Raw genomic sequence first — 24,872 nt, forward strand, 5'->3', positions numbered from 1 at the left:
CTCTTACCTTTCTCCCCAGTCGATCTATTGAAGCGCTTTCAATCGGAAAGGGCTCCCTGGTTGGTGCTCTCACAATCCTGTGCTGGTTCACCTGCTGTTGTTCCTCAGTCCACAATCCCTGTTTCCTTCCAGCTGTGGAACTTTCTCAATCACTCCGCCATTCACCGGGAGATCTAATTATGACAGGGCAGAAAATTAGAAGAATATTAATGTTGTGAAGTGGAATGTAGTGTAAAGTGTTTTTCCAACGTTTCAGAAAAGTATATGTCCAGTATTTCTGTTTGATTTTATTCTATTCCTCAAGATTCCTGACCCGCCCGTCTGGATTTACAAAAAATCACCAGATTCTCCCCGGGTTACACACTAACTGATCTCACTGGGCCCCCAGGTTACACACTGTCTGATCTCACTGGGCCCCCGGGTTACACACTGTCTGATCTCACTGGGCCCCCGGGTTACACACTGTCTGAGCTCACTGGAAGTTTCAGTCTATCTCCCGCATGTCCCCAAACCCTGAACTCCGGGGCTGTGTTCAGTTCGGTGTTTTCCCTCACAGACTCACCAGGCCCCAGCCGCCCACCATCAGTCCGGTTCCCTGCGGCCCCCGGTTCCCCACATTGTCCAACCGCTGGTTACAGCAAACTGCGCGGGATCCGGGGACTGGGGGTGGGGAGGGCGGTACCGAGCATGCGCACTGCGGCCACAGTGCGCGTTCCTGCATAAATTAATGACCTTCAGTGAATTCCCGTCCGTCTATTGGCTGCACGAAGAAGATTGCCAGCCACTCTCACCAATAGGAGCCGGTAGCGCCGCAGAGCCCCGCCCACTGTGATGAAGGCGCGCTGGGCAGCTCGGGGGTCACGTGGTTCCTGATTTCAAAAATTGCGGCCGTTCAACTGTTACCAGGAGACGTCACAGCTCCGTCCACATCGCCTGTGACGTCGGTGCTGAGGGGCGGGACCGCTCGCAGTGCGCCTGCGCCGGACTCACAGACCACTCAATTTCTAACTCCTGCAGTATTAATACTAATTTTTCTTTATCGAGCGTCTTTAACGAAGTAAAACGTCCCAAGGCGCTTCACAGCAGTGTTACAGGACACAACACATACATTTAACACCGAGCCACAGAAGAAGAAATTGCGGCAGATGACCAAAAGCTGGGTCAAAGAGGTAGGTTTTAAGGAGGGTCTGAAAGTAGGAAAGAGGCGGAGAGGTTCGGAGTCTGAGTTTCGTAGTGCAGTGTACAGGAACATGTCTTCCAGGTATGTTTTTGTATCCTGGGATCACGTGGGCCTGAACCACCAATGAACATCTAGTATTCTCATTGGTAATAATGGGAGCTCCCATTGCTTTCAACAACAACAACTTTATTTATATACTGCTTTTAACGTAGTAAAATGTCCCAAGGCACTTCAGTGTTATAAGACAAAGCAAATAAATTTGACACCGAGCCACATAAGAAGAAATTATAGCAGATGACCAAAAGTTGGTCAAAGTGTAGTTTAAGGGGCACCTTAAAGGGGGAAAGAAATGTCCAGAGGCTGAGGGAGGGAGTTCCAGAGCTTGGGGCCCAGGCAGCTGAAGGCACGGCCACCGATGTTGAACAGTTCTAATCAGGAATGCTCAAGCGGGCCAATTTTGAGGAACGCAGACATCACGTGGCATTGTGAGGCTGAAAGAGATTACAGATAGGGAGGGGCAAGGCCATGGAGGGATTTGTAAACAAGGATGAGAATTTTGAAATCGAGGCGTTGCTTAACTGGGAGCCAATGTAGGTCAGCGAGCACGGGGGTGATCGGGACTTGGTGCAAGTTAGGACATGGGCTGTCGAGTTTTGGATGACCTCAAATTTACATAAGAACATAAGAAATAGGAGCAAAAGTATGGCCGTATGGCCCCTCGAGCCTGCTCCGCCATTTAATATGATCATGGCTGATCCGATCATGGACTCAAGTCCACTTCCCTGCCTGCTCCCCATAACCCCTTATTCCCTTATCGGTTAAGAAACTGTCTATCTCTGTTTTAAATTTATTCAATGTCCCAGCTTTCACAACTCTCTGAGGCAGCGAATTCCACAGATTTACAACCGTCTGAGAGAAGAAATTTCTCCTCGTCTCAGTTTTAAATGGGTGGCCCCTTCTTGTGATTATGCCCCCTAGTTCTAGTCTCCCCTATCAGTGGAACCATTCTCTCTGCATCCACCTTGTCAAGCCCCCTCATAATCTTATACGTTTCGATAAGATCACCTCTCAATCTTCTGACTTCCAATGAGTCGAGGCTCAACCTACTCATCCTTTCCTCATAAGTCAACCCCCTCATCTCCGGAATCAACCTCGTGCACCTTCTCTGAGCAGCCTCCAAAGCAAGTATATCCTTTCATAAATCAGGAAACCAAAACTGTATGCAGTATTCCAGCCGTGGCCTCACCAATACCCTGTATAACTGTAGCAAGACTTTCCTGCTTTTATACTCCACCCCCTTTGCAATAAAGTCCAAGATTCCATTGGCCTTCCTGATCACTTGCTGTACCTGCATACTATCCTTTTGTGTTTCATGCACAAGTACCCCCAGGTCCTGCTGTACTGCAGCACTTTGCAATTTTTCTCCATTTATAAAATAACTTGCTCTTTGATTTTTTTTCTGCCGAAGTGCATGACTTCACAATTTCCAACATTATACTCCATCTGCCAAATTTTTGCCCACTCACTTAGCCTGTCTATGTTCTTTTGCAGATTTTTTGTGTCCTCCTCACACATTGCTTTTCCTCCCATCTTTGTATCATCAGCAAACTTGGCTACGTTACACTTGGTCCTTTCTTCCAAGTTAATATAGATTGTAAATAGTTGGGGTCCCAGCACTGATCCCTGCGGCACGCCACTGGTTACTGATTGCCAACCAGAGCATGAACTATTTATCCCAACTCTCTGTTTTCTGTTAGTTAGTCAAGCCTCTATCCATGCTAATATATTACCCCCAACTCCGTGAACTTTTATCTTGTGCAGTAATGTTTTATGTGGCACCTTGTCAAATGCCTTCTGGAAGTCCAAATACATCACATCCACTGGTTCCCCTTAATCCACCCTTCTCGTTACATCCTCAAAGAATTCTAGCAAATTTGTCAAACATTAGTTCCCCTTCATATATGCCAATATATTTGATTAACGTGAAAATATAAATTGTGTTCACCGCCCTACCAGCCTCTTTTTGTCTGTCTCTCTCTCCTCCTAAACTGAGGGACATTTAACAGTGATCTATCCATCCCATCCTCATCACCCAGAGATGGCTATCAGAGTGAGCGGCAGAGCGACAGGCATAGTATCAGTCTTAAACAGCCTAACTGTGTCTGCATATTAGGCTCAATACTAGTATCACACATTCATGTATAGCACCAGAGAGAGAAACAGTGTCTGACATATGAAGAAAAATTGGATCAACTGGGCTTGTATTCACTGGAGTTCAGAAGAATGAGAGGGAATCTCATAGAAACGTTTAAAATTCTGACGGGTTTAGACAGGTTAGATGCAGGAAGAATGTCCCCAATGTTGGGGAAGTCCAGAACCAGGGATCACAGTCTAAGGATAAGGGGTAAGCCATTTAGGACCGAGATGAGGAGAAACTTCTTCATCCAGAGAGTGGTGAACCTGTGGAATTCTCTACCACAGAAAGTTGTTGAGGCCAATTCACTAAATATATTCAAAAAGGAGTTAGATGTAGTCCTTACTACTAGAGGGCTCAACGGATATGGTGAGAAAGCAGGAATGGGGTACTGAAGTTGCATGTTCAGTCATGAACTCATTGAATGGCCGAATGGCCTACTCTTGCACCTATTTTCTATGTTTCTATGTGTCAGTGTTGTACTCACAAGTGTGTCCACATCATGTGAAATAAGAGGATCCTGCCCAGACAGGCTGGCTGGCTGGTCCTTGCCCCCCCCCCCCCAGTTCCTTTGCTCATACTCTGATTAAAGTGAATTGGGAAAGTTCACTTTGCTGATTATAGACTGCGCATGTGTGAATAAGCCCCGCCCCCTGTGTCGATTTCCAGTGAGCAGAAGATCACATGCGCCCTCCCCTCCCCCAGCCCCACCTGTGAGCGCCATTCACTCAGTGAGCGGAAGAAGATGGTTTAAACAGCTGGGAATGGAGACACCGCAGCCCCGGGGTAAGGCAGCGAGCAGCAGCCTCCTTACAGCAGCACATCGCTTTGGGACTGTGTCCGCAGATGGGCTCAGAGATCGGCACTGAGTCTGGGGGAAGTTCAGGGGGAGTCGGGCGCTGTGTGTAACAGGCGGAGTGGAGCAAGAACTGGTCTCAGTGCATGGAGTGAATGGGGGAAGGGAGAGGCCATTCTCGGGCTGTGTGTGGACAGCGTGTGTCCCGGGTAAGGGAGACAGAATGAGAAGGATCTGCTATTTACAATCATTGCTGCAAACCAGAAGTGAATGTTCCTGCTTTAGTTCCAGTGTCACCATGTTTGTTGTCCAAGACTCCCAAAGCAAGTGCTCTACTCTGAACTCCTTCATGGCAAACGAACCAAAGGTGGGCAGCGGAATCATTACAAGGACACCCTCAAAGCCTCCCTGATAAAGTGCGACATTCCCACTGACACCCGGGAGGCCCTGGCCCAAGACCGCCCTAAGTGGAGGAAGTGCATCCGGGAGTGCGCTGAGCACCTCATCGCCAAGAGCCTTCAGAAATCAAGCGCAGCGGAAAGAGCGTGCGGTAAACCAGTCCCACGCACCCCCCTCCCCCCACCCCACTTCCCTCAATGACTATGTGTGACAGGGACTCTGGCTCTCGTATTGGACTGTTCAGCAACCAAACAACTCGCTTCAGGAGTGGAAGCAAGTCTTCCTTGATTCCAAGGGACTGCCTATGATGATGATCATTGGACAGTGAGCAGTGGAAGCAGAGCCGGACACTGAGGATTTATACAAGAAGCATCTATTGCAGGCACCGGGTGAGAAATGTGAAGGACACGTTTTAAACAGCGGCTCTTTGTTTTTGGTTGAACGGTTAGTGCCCTGGGAGAGGGGAGCAGCAATCTGAACTGTGTAAAAGTCCGTGCTCCATCGGGTAGTCCCATTCCTGAAGCAGGGCAGGGGTTGGGTTGTGTCTGGATGTCAGTAAATTGCTGTAAATCTGCCCAACACACTCGGTGTGCAGAAGCTGAGTGCTGCAGTACTGCAGTGGAGTCAGACACTGACACTGTTTGTATCGCTGGCTTCCATTTGCGAATGTTCATAATGATTACTAATTGAACGATTACATTCATCACGTTAGTCTTTTTGACCTCTCCTATTGAATGATCAGAGATACCTTTTCTTCCTACAGGCAAGGAATTGAAGGAACCGGAACAAATGTGAAGTTTCCACCACCTGAGACATAAGGAACAGTGTAACCAGCTCCTTCTCACACACAGTAGGTACGGTACCGATCACAGTGTGCGGATACACAGACAGGTTATCCGAATTAAATATGTTTGTGGTGCTGAATGGCTTCCTCCTATTCCTGTATAACAGGCCTGAGGGGGCTGATGACCACCTCCTGTTCCTAGTGTAACAGATTGGAGATACTGGCCGCCTCCTGTTCATATGTAACAAGCTCTAGGGGCAGAATGACCTCCCCCTATACCTATGTATCGGGCTAGAATGGGTTCAATGGCCTCCTTTAGTTCTTATGTAACAGGTTCTAGGGGCTGAATAGCCACTTCTATTCCTGTGTAACAGACTCGAGGGGCTGAATGGCCTCCTCCAGTTCTGATGTAACAGAAACTGACAGGTACAGTATGAAACCCACACCCACGTATCTGAGCAATAATATGCAAATCAAACCCATACTCGCCTATTGGAAACTGACAGGGAAACACACACCAGAGACTGACGGAATGAGTAAATAGTTTTGGCACTCTTACTCCAGTGTCAGGCTCACACAATCGTTTTTTCAGTAATTCGGATGATAACTAACATGCTCTCAATGTGGCCCATTTAATTAGTGATAAAAGCAACTTGTGAAACAAGCCCATTTTTGCTAATTTAATTTGTGACAAAAAGATGATCTGAGCATGCGCTAAATACATGCTGCTCCTCCCCTCCCCAAACAGTGTTTAAACCGACGGGAAGGGCCCAGGCGAGCTCCCCCAGCTCTGTCAATGGCTACCGTTTCCTCTGTGCTCGGCTGGTGATCGTTTAACTCATCAGGTTGAGGAGATAGCCCGAGTAAGGGAGCAAACAGCAGCCTCCTTACAGCAGCTCATCGCATTGGGACTGTGCCCACAGATGGGCTTTGAGTCGGGGTAAGTTCAGCGGCAGTCGGGGGCTGTTTGTAAGAGGTGGAGTGGAGCAGGAACTAGTTCCAGAACATGGAGTGAGTGGGGGAAGGGGGTGCCCATTCTCAGGCTGTGTGTGTTCAGTGTAAGGTAACAAAGAAAGTAAATCACCTCGCTCTTTCAAATCATTGCTGCTTTCTTTCCCCAAATCAATAATGAATGTTCCTGATTCAGTTCCAATCTCACCATGTCTGTTGTTCTTGGACATTGAACAGTGGAAACACAGCCTGACAGTGAGGATGTGAGGAGTGTCACAAAGTACATCTATTGCAGGCACCAGAAGAGGAATGTGATGGGTGACATTTCAAAAATGGGTTATTTTGTTTCGGTGCTTTGAATTCTTCAGAACCATGTTGCTGGTGATCGAGAGATACATTGTCGCTCCCTCAGATACGTCAGAATCTGGTCACTGTCACATTCTGTTAATGACACAGCCCCTTAACTCTGTTTCAATAAACAAGACAATTGTTTTACAGCCCAGGTACCTGTGGTTATATTCCAGGAAGCAATTCAGAATTTTACAGGTAATCCCATGGAAGTGGGAGATATAAACCTGGACTGTGCCAATCGGGTGGTCCCATTCATGGACCAGTGCTGGGTTTGGGCTGATAACTTACGATAGAATCGTCCTACACATCTGGTGTGGTGAATCTGAGTGTCGCTGTACTGCAGTGAGATCAGACAGTGACACTGTTTGTATTGCAGATTCCTCTCTCTAGATACTTTACTTTATTATAATCAAACACATTAATTATAAATTTATTTTTATATTCTCTCCATTGGCTGTCCATATCATAACTATAAGTGTTCTCCTATTATTATTCTCAGAGTAAAATACTTCAAGCCAGAATAAATGTGATCTTTTCTCAACCTGGAACACAAGGAACAATGCAGGCAGCTCCTCCTCACACACAGTAAGTACATTATCACTCACAGAGCGCAGAGATACAGAACTGACCTCAATCATATTGTCACAGGCAGCAGAAGCTGTCAGTCCCACAGTCATCCAAATTTCCAGAGTTATATTATGAAAGACAGAAAGGAGATGAGTAAAAATGGAGGGCAGAGAAACCCAGGGAAAAAACAAAAAGGGCCACTGTACAGCAAAATTCTAAAGGGTCAAAGTGTAATAAAAAGGCGAGCATGAAAGCTCGGTGCCTCAATGCAAGGAGTATTCGGAACCCAGGAGAGGGCCCTGAGCTAGTTAGAGTGGGTGAGAGCTCAGATGAACAGGACCCTGAGAAAGAATGCAAAAGGCAGGAGGCAACAGAGCAGAGTAGCACTGGGGTAAGTGTAAACCACAAGGTGATAGGAAGGGACAATATGTATGAATATAAAGTGAGTGCAGGAGAGGTCAAAACTAAAAATCATGATTTAAAAACTAGTATTAAAACACTACCTAAACGCACGCAGCATTCGAAATAAAGTAAATGAGTTGACGGCACAAATCATTGCAAATGGGTATGATTTGGTGGCCATTACAGAAACGTGGTTGCAGGGTGGCCAAGACTGGGAATTAAACATACAGGGGTATCTGACAATTCAGAAAGATAGACAAGAATGGAAAGAATGTGGGGTAGCTCTGTTAATAAAGGATGATATCAGGGCAGTTTGAGCGACGATATTGGCTCTAATGAAGAAAATGTTGAATCATTGTGGGTGGAGATTAGAGATAGTAAGGGGAAAAAGTCACTGGTGGGCGTAGTTTATAGGCCCCCAAATAATAACTTCACGATGGGGCGAGCAATAATCAAGAGAATAATGGAGGCATGTGAAAAAGGAACGGCAGTAATCATGCGGGATTTTAACTTGCATATCGATTGGTCAAATCAAATCGCACAGGGTAGCCTTGAGGAGGAATTCATAGAATACATACAGGATTGTTTCTTAGAACAGTATGTTACAGAACCTACAAGGGAGCAAGCTATCTTGGATCTGGTCCTGTGTAATGAGACAAGAATAATAAACGAACTCCAAGTAAAAGATCCTCTCTGAGTGATCACAGTACGGTTGAATTTATAATACATATTGAGGGTGAGGAAGTAGTGTCTCAAATGAGCGTACTATGCTTAAACAAAGGGGACTACAGTGGGATGAGGGCAGAGTTGGCTAAAGTAGACTGGAAACACAGACTTAACGGGGGCACAATTGAGGAACAGTGGAGGACTTTTAAGGAGCACTTTCATAGTGCTCAACAAAAATATATTCCAGTGAAAAAGAAGGGCGGTAGGAGAAGGGATAACCAGCCGTGGATAACCAAGGAAATAAAGGAGAGTATCAAATTAAAAACCAATGCATATAAGGTGGCCAAGGTTAGTGGGAAACTAGAAGATTGGGAAAATTTTAAACGACAGCAAAGAATGACTAAGCAAGCAATAAAGAAAGGAAAGATAGATTACGGAAGTAAACTTGCGCAAAACATAAAAAGATAGTAAAAGCTTTTACCGATGTATAAAACGGAAAAGAGTGACTAAAGTAAATGTTAGTCCCTTAGAAGATGAGAAGGGGGATTTAATAATGGCAAATGTGGAAATGGCTGAGACCTTAAACAATTATTTTGCTTCGGTCTTCACAGGAAGACACAAAAACCATGCCAAAAATTGCTGATCACGGGAATGTGGGAAGGGAGGACCTTGAGATAATCACTATCACTATGGGGGTAGTGCTGGACAGGCTAATGGGACTCAAGGTAGACAAGTCCCCTGGTCCTGATGAAATGCATCCCAGGGTATTAAAAGAGATGGCGGAAGTTATAGCAGATGCATTCGTTTTAATCTACCAAAATTCTCTGGACTCTGGGGAGGTACCAGCGGATTGGAAAGCAGCTAATGTAACGCCTCTGTTTAAAAAAAGGGGGTGGACAAAAGAGAGTAGTGGGGAAAATGCTTGAAGCTATCATTAAGGAAGAAATAGCGGGACATCCAGATACGAATAGTGCAATCAAGCAGACGCAGCATGGATTCATGAAGGGGAAATCGTGTTTAACTAAATTACTGGAATTCTTTGAGGATATAACGAGCATGGTGGATAGAGGTGTACCGATGGATGTGATGTATTTAGATTTCCAAAAGGCATTCGATAAGGTGCCACACAAAAGGTTACTGCAGAAGATAAAGGTGCGCGGAGTCATTAGGTTCCTTCTCCACCTGCTATATGCGGATGATAGTTTGCGATTACCGATGACTGTCTCAGGAAGAGGATTGGTTCAGTCTACTACCTCTGTTTCTCTGCTCTTGTATGTTAGCTGTTGGGTTTGAGAGTCAGTGTACAGACATCAGTGTGGATTGACACTGTCAGCGTCTATCTGTTCATGTGTGTGAGTAAGGGAGTGAAATTGGATCTGCATTTCAGTGCGATATGATTGGACTTTGAAACAACACATTATTGTACTGCTCCAAGTGACTGTGGGATTCATAACATAAGAACATAAGAATTAGGAACAGGAGTAGGCCATCTAGCCCCTCGAGCCTGCTCCGCCATTCAACAAGATCATGGCTGATCTGGCCGTGGACTCAGCTCCACTTACTCGCCCGCTCCCCTTAACCCTTAATTCCTTTATTGGTTAAAAATCTATCTATCTGTGATTTGAATACATTCTATGAGCTAGCCTCAACTGCTTCCTTGGGCAGAGAATTTCACAGATTCACAACCCTCTGGGAGAAGAAATTCCTTCTCAACTCGGTTTTAAATTGGCTCCCCCGTATTTTGAGGCTGTGCCCCCTAGTTCTAGTCTCCCAGACCAGTGGAAACAACCTCTCTGCCTCGATCTTGTCTATCTCTTTCATTATTTTAAATGTTTCTATAAGATCACCCCTCATCCTTCTGAACTCCAGCGAGTAAAGACCCAGTCTACTCAATCTATCATCATATGGTAACCCCCTCATCTCTGGAATCAGCCTAGTGAATCGTCTCTGTACCCACTCCAAAGCTAGTATATCCTTCCTTAAGTAAGATGACCAAAACTGCACGCAGTACTCAAGGTGCGGCCTCACTAATACCCTGTACAGTTGCAGCAGGACCTCCCTGCGTTTGTACTCCATCCCTCTCGTAATGAAGGCCAACATTCCATTCGCCTTCCTGATTACCTGCTGCACCTGCAAACTAACTTTTTGGGATTCATGCACAAGGACCCCCAGGTCCCTCTGCACCGCAGCATGTTGTAATTTCTCCCCATTCAAATAATATTCCCTTTTACTGTTTTTTTTTCCAAGGTGGATGACCCCCTCACACTTTCCGACATTGTATTCCATCTGCCAAACCTTAGCCCATTCGCTTAACCTATCTAAATCTCTTTGCAGCCTCTCTGTGTCCTCTACACAACCCGCTTTCCCACTAATCTTTGTGTCATCTGCAAATTTTGTTACACTACACTCTGTCCCCTCTTCCAGGTCATCTATGTATATTGTAAACAGTTGTGGTCCCAGCACCGATCCCTGTGGCACACCACTAACCACCGATTTCCAACCTGAAAAAGACCCATTTATCCCGACTCTCTGCTTTCTGTTAGCCAGCCAATTCTCTATCCATGCTAATACATTTCCTCTGACTCTGCGTACCTTTATCTTCTGCAGTGTGGCACCTTATCGAATGCCTTGTGGAAATCTAATTTGTCTAGAAAACCATCCCTGATACATTCCAGGAAATCCTCCTCCACCGCATTGCTACTAGTTTGGTTAGCCCAATCAATATGTCGATTAAAGTCACCCATGATAACTGCTGTATCTTTATTGGATGCATCCCTTATTTCTTGTTTGATGCTGTCCCAACCTTACTACTACTGCTTGGTGGTCTGTACACAACTCCCACTAGTGTTTTCTGCCCTTTGGTATTCCGTAGCTCCATCCATACCGATTCCACATCATCCAAGTTAATGTCCTTTCTTACTATAGCATTAATTTCCTCTTTAATCAGCAATGCCACCCTGCCTCCTTTTCCTTTCTGTCTATCCTTCCTAAATGTCGAATACCCCTGGATGTTGAGTTCCCAGCCTTGGTCACCCTGCAGCCATGTCTCCGTGATGCCAATTACATCATACCCTTTAACTGCTATCTGCGCAGTTAATTCGTCCACCTTATTCCGAATGCTCCTCGCATTGAGGCACAGAGCCTTCAGGCTTGTCTTTCTGACACACTTTGCCCCTTTTAGAATTTTGCTGTAATGTGGCCCTTTTTGCTTTTTGCCTTGGGTTTCTCTACCCTCCACTTTTACTTTTCTCCTTTCTATCTTTTGCTTCTGTCCCCATTCTACTTCCCTCTGTCTCCATAGGTTCCCAACCCCCTGCCATATTAGTTTAACTCCTCCCCAACAGCACTAGCAAACACTCCCCCTCGGACATTGGCTCCGGTCCTGCAGACCGTCCGGTTTGTACATGTTCCACCTCCCCCAGAACCGGTTCCAATGTCCCAGGAATTTGAATCCCTCCCTGCTGCACCACTCCTCAAGCCACGTATTCATCTGAGCTATCCTGCGATTCCTACTCTGACTAGCACCTGGCACTAGTCGCAATCCTGAGATTACTACTTTTGAGGTCCTACTTTTTAATTTAGCTCCTAGCTCCCTAAATTCATCTTGTAGGATCTCATCCCTTTCTTTACTTCTATCGTTCACCCTCCCTTTTCAGAATGCCCAGCACCCGCTCCGAGACATCCTTGACCCTTGCACCAGGGAGGCAACATACCATCCTGGAGTCTCGGTTGCGGCCGCAGAAACGTCTATCTATTCCCCTTACAATTGAATCCCCTATCACTATAGCTCTCCCACTCTTTTTCCTGCCCTCCTGTGCCCTCTGACTGTGTATCCTTTTCATGCGGTAAGACCAACTCACTAAATGTGCTATTCACGTCATTCTCAGTATTGTGCATGCTCCAGAGTGAATCCACCCGCAGCTCCAGTGCCGCAATACGATCTTTATAGGACTCCCGAAGTCCCCGGACTCGCGCTGCTCCAAGCTCCCGCCTCTCCAACTGCCTCTCGACGCAGTGGCTGGGCCTTTATAGGCCTCCTGAAATCCCCGAACTCGCGCTGCTCCGAACTCCTGCCTCTCGACGCAGCGGCTGGGCCTTTACAGGTGTCCCGAACTCACGCTGCTCCGAGCTCCCGCCTCTCCAACTGCCTCTCGATGCAGCCGCTGGGCCTTTACAGGCCTCCTGAAATCCCCAGACTCGCGCTGCTCCGAGCTCCCGCCTCTCGACGCAGCAGAGCTTGGTCTCCAGTCGTCTTGGTTAACCCTTGCCACTGGACCAAGACCTGGCTCTCTCAAGCCCGTGTGGTAGCTGGTGTGCAACGGCCACCACACGTTAAAAAAATCCACACACAGGCATCTTCCACCCTTCAATATGTAGCTCGGGACCTAGAATGTCAGGTCCCTCATTGAAACATCTGTACACTCATCCCTTTTTGGTGTGGAAGTGGGTCATCCTTGACACAAGGGACTTCCTAATACTATACTAGTAGTATACTACTTATAGAATCTAAGAATGATAACAACACAGAACGTGTACATCCAGCCCACTGGTGCCTGTGCCGGCACTCATTTGAAAGAGCAAACCAATTAGTCCCACTCCCCCTGCTCTTTCCCAATATCACAACTAGTCCCACTCCCCCTGCTCTTTCCCAATATCACAACTAGTCCCACTCCCCCTGCTCGTTCCCAATATCCCAACTAGTCCCACTCCCCCTGCTCTTTCCCAATATCCCAACTAGTCCCACTCCCCCTGCTCTTTCCCAATATCCCAACTAGTCCCACTCCCACTGCTCTTTCCCAATATCCCAACTAGTCCCACTCGCCCTGCTCTTTCCCAATATCCCAATTAGTCCCACTCCTGCTCTTTCCCAATATCCCAATTAATCCCACTTCCCTTGCTCTTTCCCAATATCCCTGCATTTTTCCCTATCCAAGTATTTACCCAAATCCCTTTTGAAATGTATTACTGAATCTGCTCCCGGCCCCCTTTCAGGCCGTGTATTCCAGATCATAACAGCTCATTGCGTATTTATTTCCTCATTTCGCCTCTGATTCTTTTGCTAGTTAAATCTGTGTCCTCTGGTTACAGACCCTACAGTCTCTGGAAACATTTTAAGAACATAAGAATTAGAAGCAGGAGTAGGCCATATAGCACTTTGAGCCTAAGATCATGGCTAATCCTCGACCTCAACTTCACCTTCCCGCCTGCTCTCCATATCCCGTGATTCCCCGAGAGTCCATAAATCTATCTATCTCAGCCTTGCATATATTCAATGACTCAGCATCCACAGTCCTTTTTGGGTAGAGAATTCTAATGATTTACAATCCTCAGTGAAAGAATTCCTCCTCATCTCGGTCTGAAATGGCCCACCCCTTATCCTGAGACTATGCCCCCTATTGCTAGACTCTCCAGCCAGGGAAAGCAACCTCTCAGCATCTACCCTGTCAATCCTGCTCAGAATCTTATATTTTTCAATGAGATTTCCTCTCATTCTTCTAAAGTCCAGAGAGTATAGGCACAATCTACTCAATCTCTCCTCATAGAGCAACCCTCTCATCCCAAGGATCGATCTAGTGAATCTTGTTGGACCACCTCTAAGGCATGTATGTCCTTTCTCAGATAAGGAGACCAAAACTGTGCACAGCACTCCAGGTGTGATCTCACCAAAGCCTTGTACAATTGTAGTAAGACTTCCTTACTCTTGTACTCCAACCCCCTTGCAATAATGGACAACATGTCATTCACCTTCCTAATTGCCTGCTGTACCTATAATCATAGAAACTTACAGCATGGAAGTAGGCCATTTCAGCCCATCGTGTCTGCGCCAGCTGACCAGGAGCTATCCAGCCTAATCCCACTTTCCAGTTCTTGGTCCGTAGCCCTGTAGGTTATAACACCAAGTGCACTTCCAAGTATTTTGTTAAATGTGGTGAGGGTTTTTGCCTCTACCACCCTTTCAGGCAGTGAGTTCCAGACCCCCACCACCCTCTGGGTGAGGAAATTTCCCCTCATATCTTTTCTAAACCACCCCCCAATTACTTTAAATCTATGCTCCCTGATTGTTGATCCTCCTGCCAAGGGAAACAGATCCTTCCTATCCACTTTATCCAGGCCCCTCATAATTTTATATACCGCAATCAGGTCTCCCCTCAGCCTCATCTGTTCCAAAGAAAAGAGACCCAGCATCTCCAATCTTTCCTCATAGCTAAAATTCTTCAGCGTAGGCAACATTCTTGTAAATCTTCGCTACACCCTTTCCAGTGCAATCACATCTTTCCTGTAATGTACCTACATGCTAACTTTGTGTTTCCTGTACGAGGATACCCAAGCCTCTCTGAACACCAACATTTAACATTTTCTCACAATTTAAAAATATTCTGTTTTTCTGTCCTTCCTACTAAGATGAATAACCTCACATTTCCCCACATTATGCTCCATCTGTCACTTTATTGCCCACTCTCTTAACCAGTTGGTATTCCTTTGCATACTCTTTGTGTCCTCCTTTATTACCTAGCTTTGTATCATCAGCAAACTTGGATACATTGCGCTCAGTCCCTTCATCTAAGTAATTAATATCAATCATAAATAGCTGAGACCCAAGCATTGATTCTTGGGGCACTCCCCTAGTTACAGCCTGCCAACTGGAAAATGGCCCGTTTATCCCTACTCTCTGTTTTCTGACTGTTAACCAATCATCAATCCATGCTAATATATTACCCTCAACCCAATGAGCCCTTGTCTTGTGTAGCAATCTTTTATGTGGCACCTTATCGAATGTCCTTTGGAAATCCAAATATACAACATCACTGGTTCCCTTTTATCTATCCTGATAGTTACATCCTCAAAAGACTCTAAAAATTTCTAAAACACGATTTCCCCTTTCAAAAACCATGTTGACTCTGCCTAATCATATTGATTTTCTAAGTGTGACGTTACCACTTCCTCATTAATGAATTCCAGCATTTTCCCGCCAACGGACATCAGGCTAACTGACGTGCAGTTCCCTGTTTTATCTCTCCCTCCTTTCTTGAATAGCGGGGTTATATTTGCTACCTTCCCATCTGCTGGGACCGATCGAGAATCTAGGGAGTTTTGGAAGATCACAGGGCAGGTACAGCACGAGTTAAATACAGAATAAAGCTCCCTCAAAACAAGAGATGTCAAACTAATTTTCTATGGTGGGCCTGATCTGGTATCCTGCCATTTGGTGAGGCCCACACTCAGCAAATTATTAAAATAAAAATAGATAAAGATAAACTATGTTGGTACTTAATTACTGTTAGATTTTACTCACTACTACTACTGCTCCCGATACCTGGCACCTCTGGCTACTGCTCCCGATACCTGGCACCTCTGGCTACTGCTCCCGATACCTGGCACCTCTGGCTACTGCTCCCGATACCTGGCACCTCTGGCTACTGCTCCCGATACCTGGCACCTCTGGCGACTGCTCCCGATACCGGCTGACCCTCGAGCCCGGTGAAGAGATGTTAGGTCGATAGTGGGGTGGTACTTTGAAAAAAATCTAAATGAAAGAATTGCATGAGACTTTGTTGCCCCGACTGTCCTCAATGAAAGCCTAGCTTCCCATTCTAAGGAAGCCTATTGAGCATGTGCAGACCAGGGTGTGGTCCATACTTGGGTGTTAACCTTGGGGAGAGAGAGGAGAGAAGCTTTAACTCCTTGTCCTGCTTCTTGCAAAGGTACAATTTAATTATGGGGGCAATATTGACAATGCCATATCTCGTGCAAGCCTTCTGCATGATGGTGCTGGTGGGGAAGATGATTGATTCAATGTCATCACATGAGGAACCTCAAAGGACATGGATGATGGGCAGGAGGCCTTAATCACGTTGGGTATTATCGAGATTGGCATTCATACCTGCACCTAAGTGCTGCAGACTGTTTGAGAAGGCTGTGTTTCCGCAAGATAACCGAGATCTGTGAGTTAGTAAAAGCAGACCTGCAACCGAGAAACATCAGGAGGACTGCTTTGTCAGTTGAAGTGAAGGTTATACAGCTGCACTTTCATTCTATGCATCTGGATCATTCCAGGCCACAACTGGGGATGTATGCACCATTTCTCAACATGCAACACATATCTGTATTCAGCAGGTGACTGCTGCTTGTCTTGGATTAAAAAGATGAGGACCACTATGTCTGTAGTGTGCACCTTCTGGAGCAGGAAGTCACCAAGGCTTCTTCGACTGCACCTTCTAAACCCATAATCTCCACCGTGTAGAAGGACAAGGACAGCAGGTGCATGGAAAGACCAGCACCTCCAGGTTCCCTTTCATGTCACGCATCATCCTGACCTCAGAAACATAGAAAATAGGTGCAGGAGTAGGCCATTTAGCCCTTCGAGCTTGCATGACCATTCAATCTGATCATGCAACTTCAGTACCTCATTCCTGCTTTCTCTCCATACCCCTTGATCCATTTAGCCATAAGGGTCACATCTAACTCCCTTTTGAATATATCTAATGAACTGGCCTCAACAACTTTCTGTGGTAGAGAATTCCACAAGTTCACAATTCTCTGAGTGAAGAAGTTTCTCCATCTCGGTCCTAAATGGCTTACCCCTTATCCTTAGACTGTGACCCATGGTTCTGGACTTCACCAACATCGGGAACATTCTTCCTGCATCTAACCTGTCCAATCCTGTCAGAATTTTGTATGTTTCTATGATATCACCCTCATTCATAGACTGCAACACAGTTCAAGAAGGCAGCGGCTCACCACCACCTTCTAAAGGAGCAATTCTGGATGGGCAATAAATGCCGACCTGGCTCGCGCACATCCCGAGAATGAATGAATGAATAAATAATGAACGAACACAGTGAGAAATGAGCTGCAGAACTGCCGACACCGTCAGCTTTAAGGAGACGTTTAACTTTGGAGATCGGATTGCTCATTGAGTTTGATTAAAGTGATGTTCAAGTAACGATGCTGCTTTACCCTGTGACAGTAATAAATTATCAGAATATTTCCCATAAGTTGAAATCGAATGTCAGACTTGGACATCTTGTAGATTCATCTTTTAAAAATTTTGTGGGAACTCTGTTCCAAGATGTATTCCACTCAGTTCTTAAGTCTTGGGGAAAAGTGACCATAATATGGTAGAATTCCTTATTAAGATGGAGAGTGACAAAGTTAATTCAGAAACTAGGATCCTGAACTTAAAGAAAGGTAATTTTGAAGTTATGAGGCGTGAATTGGCAAGAATAGACTGGCAAAGGATACTCAAAGGGTTGATGGTGGATAAGCAGTGGCAAACATTTAAAGATCATATGGATGAACTTCAGCAATTGTTCATCACTGTCTGGAGTAAAAATAAAACTGGGAAGGTGGCTCAACCATGGCTAACAAAGGAAATTAAGGATAGTGTTAAAGCCAAGGAAGAGACATAAATTGGCTAGAAAAAGCAACAAACGTGAAAACTGGGAGAAATTTAGAATTCAACAGTGGAGGACTGAGGGTTTAATTAGGAGGGGGATAATAGAGTATGAGTGGAAGCTTGCAGGGAATATAACAACTGACTGTAAAAGCTTCTATAGATATGTGAAGAGAAAAAGATTAGTGAAGACAAACTTAGGTCCCTTGCAGTCAGACTCAAGTGGATTTATAATGGGGAACCAAGAAATGGCAGAGCAATTGAACAAATACTTTGGTTCTGTCTTCACGAAGGAAGACACAAATAATCTTCCGAAAATACTCGGGGACCGAGGGTCTGAAGGAAATCCTTATTAGGCGTGAAATTGTGTTAGGGAAATTGATGGGATTGAAGGCCGATAAATCCCCGGGGCCTAATAGTCTGCATCCCAGAGTACTTAAGGAAGTGGCCCTAGAAATAGTGGATGCATTGGTGATCATTTTCCAACAGTCTATTGACTCTGGATCAGCTCCTATGGACTGGAGGGTAGCTAATGTAACACCACTTTTTAAAAAAGGAGGGAGAGAGAAAATGGATAATTATAGACCGGTTAGCCTGACATCAGTAGTGGGGAAAATGTTGGAATCAATTATTTAGGATGAAATAGCAGCACATTTGGCAAGCAGTGACAGGATCGGACCAAGTCAACATAGATTTATGAAAGGGAAATCATGCTTGACAAATCTTCTGGAATTTTTTGAGGATGTAACTAGCAGAGTGGACAAGGGAGAACCAGTGGCTGTGGTGTATTTGGACTTTCAAAAGCCTTTTGACAAGGTCCCACACAAGAGATTGGTGTGCAAAATCAAAGCACATGGTATTGGGGGTAATATACTGACGTGGATAGGGAACTGGTTGGCAGACAGGAAGCAGAGAGTCGGGATAAACGGGTCCTTTTCAGAATGGCAGGCAGTGACTCGTGGAGTGCCGCAGGGCTCATTGCTGGCACCCCGGCTCTTTACAATGTACATTAACGATTTAGATGAAGGAATTGAGTGTAATCTCAAAGTTTGCGGATGACACTAAACTGAGTGGCGGTGTGAGCTGTGAGGTGGGTGCTAAGAGGCTGCAGGGTGACTTGGACAGGTTAGGTGAGTGGGCAAATGCATGGCAGATGCAGTATAATGTGGATAAATGTGAGGTTATCCATTTTGGGGGCAAAAACACCAAAGCAGAATATTATCTGAATGGCGGCAGACTAGGAAAAGGAGAGGTGCAACGAGACCTAGGTGTCATGGTTCATCAGTCATTGAAAGTGGGCACGCAGGTACCACAGGCAGTAAAGAAGGCAAATGGTATGTTGGCCTTCATAGCTAGGGGATTTGAATATAGGAGCAGGGAGGTCTTAATGCAGCTGTACAGGGCCTTAGTGAGGCCTCACCTAGAATATTGTGTTCAGTTTTGGTCGTCTAGTCTGAGGAAGGACGTTCTTGCTAGTGAGGGAGTGCAGTGAAGGTTCACCAGACTGATTCCAGGGATGGCTGGGCTGTCATATGAGGAGAGACTGGATCAATTGGGCCTTTATTCACTGGAGTATAGAAGGATGAGAGGGGATCTCATAGAAACGTATAAGATTCTGACGGGACTGGACAAGATAGATGCGTAAGAATGTTCCCGATGTTGGGGAAGTCCAGAACCAGGGGACATAGTCTTAGGATAAGGGGTAGGCCATTTAGGACTGAGATGAGGAGAAACTTCTTCACTCAGCGAGTTGTTACCTGTGGAATTCCCTGCCACAGAGAGTTGTTGATGCCAGTTCATTGGATATATTCAAGAGAGAGTTAGATATGGCCTTTGCAGTTAAGGGGATCAAGAGGTATGGAGAGAAAGTAGGAAAGGGATAGTGAAGGAATGATCAGTCATGATCTTATTGAATGGCGGTGCAGGCTCGAAGGGCCAAATTGCCTACTGCACCTATTTTGTATGTTTAAGTCCTCAATCAGCTCGTCTTATCATTTGCGATATCAAGGACAAGGCACACGGTGTTTAAAAGAAAGCTGATTTATTTGACATTTACAGAATATCAAACTATAGCCCAGTTATTGGGTTATTAACCTCGGCAGAAACAAACTTCCAACTGCCAGAATGAACATGGTTCAGTAACAGATGTGATTTAACAGCAGATTCCAGCCCCTGCAGTCAATTGTGAACTCGCTGGCGTCTCAGGAGGTCAGATGACACAATGAATCTCTTCCCACAAACTGAGCAAGAGAATGGCCTCTCCCCAGTGTGAACTCGCTTGTTGTGTACCAGCAGGTCGGATGACCGAGTGAATCCCTTCCCACATTTGGAGCAAGTAAACGGTCTTTCCCCAGTGTGAACTCGCTGGTGTTTCAGGAGGACGGATGACAGAGCGAATCCCTTCCCACATTCTGAGCAGGTGAACGGCCTGTCCTCAGTGTGAACTTACTTGTTGTGTGCCAGCAGTTTGTGGAGGACAGAGTCAATCCCTTTCCACACTCAGAACGGGTGAACGGCCTCTCCACAGTGTAAATTAAATGGTGTTTCTGGAGACTGGCTAGCGCAGTGAATCCCTTTCCACAGACGGAGCAGGTGACCGGCTTCTCCCCGGTGTGACTGCGTCGATGAATCTCCAGCTCATTCTGGTAATTGAAGCCCTTCCTACATTCCCCACATTTCCACGCTTTCCTCGTTTATGCGCCAGTAGGTTGGATGACCGACTGAATCACTTCTCTCACACGGAGAAGGTGAATGATCTCTTCCCGGTGTGAGCTCGCTGATGTTTCAGCAAGCTGGATGAATCAGTGAAACCCTTTCCACACTCTGAGCAAGTGAACAGCCTCTCCCCGGTGTGAACTTGCTTGTTGTGTGCCAGCAGGTTGGATGACTGAGTAAATCCCTTCCCACATTTTGAGCAAATGAACGGCCTCTCCCCGGTGTGAGCTCGCTGGTGATTCAGGAGGCCGGATGAATGAGTGAATCCCTTCCCACACACGGAGCAGGTGAACGGCCTCTCCCCGGTGTGACTGCGTCGATGAATCTCCAGCTCATTCTGGTAATTGAAGCCCTTCCTACATTCCCCACATTTCCACGCTTTCTCCGTGGTGCGGGTGTCCTTTTGTCTCTCCAACCTCGTTCGCAAACACAATACGTGTACGGTTTCTCCTCGTTGTCAATGGTGCGATGTTTTTTCAGGCTGTGTAACTGGTTAAAGCCCTTTCTGCAGTCAGTGCACTGGAACACTCTCACTCGGGTGTGTGTGTCTCAGTGCTTTTCCAGTCACACTGATGTTTGTTGAAATCCTTTTCCACAGACAGAACAAACAAACATTTCTCCTTCCACATTCAAAGACCGATAATATTCAGGTCCTGATGAATTGAGTGACTCTGTCAGATCTTGATATGATGTTTGGTTTGAGTTTCCCATCTAAAAATCCTCTCCTTCTAAAACACTGTAAAAGGAGTATACAAAAGTCATCACTAAGTACAGGATAGAAATACAGAACAGACAATTCTAGTTTCTATACAATGTGCCTTCACATGCCCGGGATCATTTAACACAAAACATATACTGTTAATCACTTTCAGCTAGGAACTTAGCGTGTGCCTCACAGCATCTCTCTCATCTTTGATGTGCGAATAGAGCATCACGCCTGCAAACTAAGTTTTAAATTTAAATTCGCTCAGCAAATGTATTTAATAGAAGATGAACATATAAACAGATCACGGCCTAATACTCCAGCTCTATATTCACAGGAGGAAGTCTGTTATCTTAACTCAAGTGGACAAAATAAAGATCCCAAATGTAAGAGTCCCTCTAACCCTTTGATAAAACCTTTCAAATCGTGCCCGGTTCCTTGTTACAGAATTCCCCCTCCCTGGTCAAAAACAACTAATTGGAAATTTACAACCAACTATTTCACTTTCAGAGTTTCAAGCTGACCAGATTCTTCTCTGAGAATCTCCAAAGAGACTATTTGATTTAAACACAGCTCATCCCTCCTTTAAACCCAGGATTAGAGTTACTGGGAATTTGAATACCTGACCACAAAAATTTTAAAGGGCTTATCAGTGAATTATTCTTCTCTCCTGTGACCGATGAATCTTGTAACCCCGAAGCTGAATTTCCACTTCCGTGCACCGGATTCCAAACCTGGGACTGCACATGGGCATTCTAACCCTGGGACTAAACATGGGGATTCGAACCGAGGACTGTACATGGGACTTCTAACCCTGGGACTGAACATGGGGATTCGAACCCTGGGACTGTACATGGGGATTCTAACCCTGGGACTGTACATGGGGATTCTAACCCTGGGACTGTACATGGGGATTCTAACCCTGGGACTATACATGGGGAGTCTAACCCTGGGAGTATACAAGGGGACCCAGCTCTGGGGCTTTTCTGTTAGAATTGTGTGGGATGTAAACCATAAGCTGGGCACTTACCAACGCCTTCTGGACAGATGGTGAGAAATACGGTGTGGGGAGAGTGGGAATGAAATAAATGAGACAACGATTTTAGTCCTGGGCACTGGAGCCCCGCCCACTCATTGTTGCCGTGCGCTGTTACGCCATGAAGTGAGCGGGCTGCACTCTGAACTTTCCCGCCTTCCTGCACAAAGATGGTGGTTAATCATGGCCTGTTACAGGGAGAAAAAAGCCATCGCTGCAAACGCAGAAGTTTTGGGTTATTACTCGGGGCTTGCGGCCTACACCAGTTGTTTATGAAGCCTCCCCGCCCACTTGCCGATCGATGACTCCCCTGCGCCCCGCTGATTCTCACCCGGTGCAGACTCCGGCTCCAGCCTGAGCTCATCTCAGCGTCCGTGTGTCTCCAGTGCTCACTCTGCGCATGCTCAGCTCACACTGCCCGGGAGATTGACACCAGCTCCAGACCAATAGGAAGAGCGGGGGTGGGGCTGGAGGACCGGGCGGGCGGTTGGTCCTCCAACCAATTGGAGTGAGTGAGAGGCGGGGCCTGGATCTCCCTCACTGAGCATGCGTGGCTGCAGAAGGCGAACGTTGGTCGAAGAGACGCTTCGGGAAGGTGGTAGGAGATTGTGGGCGCGGGGGAGGTTGTAGACCCACGGGTGGGCCGGGGAGCTTAATAAACACCCGGAGTAGGCCTCGGGCTTAGAATAAGAGTCCGCAGGCCCCGTGTTTGCCCCGCGGTGACAGGCCCGGGTCAGCGGGATCACTGGCTGCCATCTTGCACAAGGCGGGGTCACGACACATGCGCGGCCACCTTGGGCAGGAACAATGAGTGGGCGAGGCTTCGAGGTCACAGTGCTCGCGAGACGGAGCAACCTGGGCAACAGACGCATCATCACCTCACAGCGGTAACCTGGGCAACAGGCTCTTCATCACCTCATAGCGGTAACCCGGGCAACAGGGTCTTCATCACCTCACAGCAGTAACCTGGGCAACAGGCTCTTCATCACCTCACAACGGTAACTAGGGCAACAGGCTCTTCATCACCTCACAGCAGTAACCTGGGCAACAGGCTCTTCATCACCTCACAACAGTAACCTCTATTTATATTGCATCTTTAATGTAATAAAATATCCAAAGGCACTTCACAGGAGTGTGAAAGAGAATAATTTGTCACCGAGGCGAAGAGATTTAGAATCATAGAATCACAGAAATTTACAGCATGGAAGGAGGCCATTTCGGCCCATCGCGTCCGCGCCAGCCGACAAACCGCTATCCAGGCTAATCCCACTTTCCAGCTCTTGGTCCATAGCCCTGTAGGTTACGGCACTTCAAGTGCAGATCCAAGTTCTTTTCAACTATTATGATGGTTTCTGTCTCGACCACCCTTTTAGGCAGTGAGTTCCAGACTCCCACCAAATTCTGGGTGAAGAAATTTGCCCTCTAAACCTCCTACCTGCAGAGTGAGGGAGTTTGAGTTTTGGGCCTAGGCAGAAGGCAGGACCACCGATGGTTTAAGTTTTTATAATTAGGGATCCTCAAGAGGGCAGAATTTGAGGAGATCAGATAAATGGGGAGATGTGGGCTTATGAGGCTGAAGGAGATTACAGAGATAGGGAGGGGCGAGCCCATGGAGGTATATGTAAACAAGGATGAGAATTTTGAAATTGAGGTGTTGCAAAATGGAGCCAGTGTAGGTCAGCAAGCACAGGGGTGATGGATGAACGGGATTTGGTGCGAATTAGGACATGGGCTGCCGAGTTTTGGATGACCTCAGGATAACGTAGGGTAGATTGTGGGAGGCCAGCCAGGAGTTTGTTGGAGTAGTCAAGTCTCGAGATAACAAAGGCCTGCTTGAGGGCTTCTGCAGCAGATGAGCTGAGGCAAGGGCGGAGACGAGCAATGTTATGGGGGTGGAAATAGCCGATTTTAGTTAAGGTGCAGATATGTGCTCGGAAGCCCATTTCAGGGTCAAATATGACACCAAGTTTGCGAACAGTCTGGTTCAGCCTCAGACAGATGCTAGAGGGAGGGATGGAGTTGGTGGCTAGAGACCGGAGTTTGTGACGGGGAAATTTCTGCTCACCTGGTACTGAATGTCGTACAAGCAGTCTGACAAATTAGAGACTGTGGAGGGGTCAAGAGAAGTGGTGGTGAGGTAGAGCTAGGTGTCGTTAGAATCATAGAATGGTTACAGCACAGAAGGACATTCAGCCCATCAAACCGTTGCCGGCTTTCTGCAAGAGCACCTCAGCTAGTCCCACTCACTTGCCTTTGCCCCCTAGACCTACAGATTTCCCTCCTTCAGGTACTTATCCAACTCCCTTTTGACTTGGCCTCCACCACCCCTTCAGGCCGTGCATTCCGGATCCTGACCACTTGCTCTGGTTCTTGACCCTTCCACCAATGGAAACAGTTTCTCTCTATCTACTGTGTCCAGACCCCGCATGATTTTGAACACCTCTATTAAATCTGCTCTGCTCTAAGGAGAACAACCCCAGCTTCTTAGTTTATCCACATTACTGAAGTCCCTCATCCTTGGCATCATTCTCGTAAATCTTTTCTGCACCCTCTCTGAGGCCTTCACATCGCTCCTAAAGTGTGGTGCCCAGAATTGGACACACTACTCCAGTTGAGGCCGAACCAGTCTTTTATACAGGTTGATCATAATTTCCACGCTTTTGTACTCTATACCTCTATTCATGAAGCCTAGGATCCCGGAAGCGTTTTGAACTGCTTTCATAACCGGTCCTGC

The 24,872-nt window shown here is 46.4% G+C and overlaps 1 protein-coding gene and 1 pseudogene across 7 annotated transcripts in view; both read right to left on the bottom strand.

The window, feature by feature from the left end:
- Positions 1 to 649, bottom strand: part of LOC139273642 (zinc finger protein 239-like) — a 37,575-nt gene extending 36,926 nt beyond the window's left edge. For all 7 annotated transcript variants that reach the window (XM_070890655.1, XM_070890654.1, XM_070890653.1 and 4 more), the window contains exons 1-2: positions 563 to 649; positions 8 to 173 (exon numbers count right to left, since the gene is read on the bottom strand). The gene's annotated coding sequence lies outside the window, so the exon portion shown is untranslated. The remainder of the gene's footprint in view (positions 1 to 7; positions 174 to 562) is intronic.
- Positions 1 to 24,872, bottom strand: part of LOC139274135 (zinc finger protein 721-like) — a 176,741-nt pseudogene that overhangs the window by 93,647 nt on the left and 58,222 nt on the right.

This window comes from Pristiophorus japonicus, chromosome 9 (genome assembly GCF_044704955.1).
Source record: "Pristiophorus japonicus isolate sPriJap1 chromosome 9, sPriJap1.hap1, whole genome shotgun sequence".
Lineage (NCBI taxonomy): Eukaryota > Metazoa > Chordata > Chondrichthyes > Pristiophoridae > Pristiophorus > Pristiophorus japonicus.